Source organism: Eurosta solidaginis, chromosome 1, assembly GCF_040869045.1.
Source record: "Eurosta solidaginis isolate ZX-2024a chromosome 1, ASM4086904v1, whole genome shotgun sequence".
Taxonomy (NCBI): domain Eukaryota; kingdom Metazoa; phylum Arthropoda; class Insecta; order Diptera; family Tephritidae; genus Eurosta; species Eurosta solidaginis.
Window position 1 is genome coordinate 180,648,910 of NC_090319.1, and position 2,329 is coordinate 180,651,238.

General features: G+C 36.4%; 1 pseudogene; it reads right to left on the bottom strand.

Annotated features, from left to right (window-relative positions):
• Positions 1 to 419: 419 nt before the first annotated feature.
• Positions 420 to 2,092, bottom strand: LOC137238932 (protein Aster-B-like; annotated as a pseudogene).
• Between the last annotated feature and the right edge of the window lie 237 nt (positions 2,093 to 2,329).

Consider the following 2,329-nt stretch of genomic DNA (forward strand, 5'->3'; position numbering starts at 1 on the left):
GAAAAGTGCCACAAGAAAAAATGCAAATTTGTATTACCTAAAACACGTTGAATATCTACACATTATACTATGCAAACTTCTATTTCTAGCTGCTGCTTAGCACAATTGCACCCAGTTGATAATAAAATTTTATTGCTTATTGCACCTTGCCACATAAGACCCGGTTTCTTAATTTTTTCTTTCACTAAAGGTCGAGCCGGACCAATTTGAATTGAGTGATGAATGAATGCTGTTTTTACATAGAAGTTATTCATTTTCACTCCCCTAAAATTAAAATTTTTTTAAATTTAATTATTCTAACTTTGGAGATCGCTAAATAATTCAAATTTTCTGTATCAAGATTTTCGAATCACCCTTATACATTTTTTGTTATACGATAAGCGTATTTTTTGCTCAGTGTAAAATAGATTTCCCTTAAGCGCACTGCAGCAACTTTTTATTTGTGTACATTTGTATTATGTATGACTGTATTTACAAATATGAATTTAACAATACAATGCAGCTATATCTGTTACTATAGCTCTTTATGAATTTTTGCAATTTCTTGTGTTAAACTGCCATTATTAAAAATAAATTAACAAACAGTTCTTACCTTTTCCAACAATTCAATCGCAGTTTGCAATACTTTGTGCCATATTCTTAACTCTGTTTCATGTAAGATTTCTTGTTGACGTAAAAGCTCGACCCAATCTGGATTTGAATTTGGCAATGCTTGCCATTGCGCCAAATTCGGGATGCGAGCGCGATGGCTCATATCATTCGCAATACGCTCCTCCAATGACCAAAACTTAAATAGCAATATCATATTTAATATAATCAAGAAACACAGCAGAGATATCACAAAGATCGATAGCCATTTGTGTTTACTTTGTGGCTCGGTATCGATGAATGGTTGATGCACTGTGGGAACTGGGAGACGTGGTGTGGGGCGACGAGTAGTTGCAACTGCAACTTCAATGGGTTCCGTCTTGATTTGTGATTCGGGCATATCCTCTGGCGTGGAGCGTACTTGTGTCATACCCCGTCTTGTACGACGTGATTTTGCTTTGGCAGGTGGTTTGCATGTGTCACTTTGTAATGCTTGTTGTAATGCATTATAGTATTCTTCTAAACCAGCCCATGTATTCTTTTCAATAAAGCCTTTAACAACACCCCATATTAATTTTTTATATTTGACTTGAGTGTGCACTGACAGCATTGTATGATCATCAACAGTTCTTACAAGGCAATAGTGCATTAAGACTTTAAAACTATCGGCATATGGAATGCCGGCATTAGCACTAGTTACATCTATGGAATGCAATTCACCCGGTTTACTACATTCTCGCATCTCTTGGGTTTTCAGTAGCCTTAGACACTTTGGGTCCCACGGAAGCCAATAATTGCACAGTTAAATCAATAGTACGTGTCTTTTTGTCTTCATTATTGGTTAACCAATCGTTGAAAGCCACATTTTCAGTTTTACGCGCTGCTTGAAATTCCAAAAAGAATTTTGATTTTGAAAAAAGCATGCTAAATAGCGGATCGACATTAATTGGAAGTATTGTGTGTACTAATTGACGACCTTCATGTGTTGATGAGCATTCAGCTGTTGCAATAAATGGAACTTTATTATCTTCTGAATCACTAGAACCAGAAGCATCTGTTGGTACATTTGTTTGATTATTGCTTGCTGCTTCATCACGTTCACGTGTAGTTTTTGGCATTTTACGCTTTGCATCGTGCGCAGCTATGGCCTCGAGTGTTGAACTTTTTGTCTCTCTACTAGCGCCGCTACCACCACCACTACCACTTTCATTTGCGGAACTACTTATTTTAATTACTTATGCATACTTATTTTCATGTTTATATAAATATCTTTTTCGTCTATCTATCTTGTCAGTTTATATCAGTAGACACATTTCAAAAAAATGTATTCATAAATTAACTACCACGTTAAGCGAGTAGCGTGATCCGTTTTTCGTTTGGACATTTTGAAATAACCCAAAAATTGCAATTCCGCTACAGCGCGTGTAAAACGAGCTTGAATTTGTGGATCCACTTGCTCTTGCTCATTATCTATGTCATCCACAACAAAACGCTTACCTTTCATATTTATATAGGTTTCTGTTAAAAAATATATATATAATAAACTATTTCTAGCACAAAGCAGACGTATGCTAAAATTTGCTGTAGCAGTTTTCTACGCATAAAACCCTTTGCAGGAGTTTTCGATAAACGTAACAAGATGGATCTGACGATTTCAGTGTCCAAGGGCTGCTTCGTCTTCAAAGGCACTGGTGGGGGTACTGGGAAAAGCAGTGGCAGTGTTAAACGAAAACATACGTCC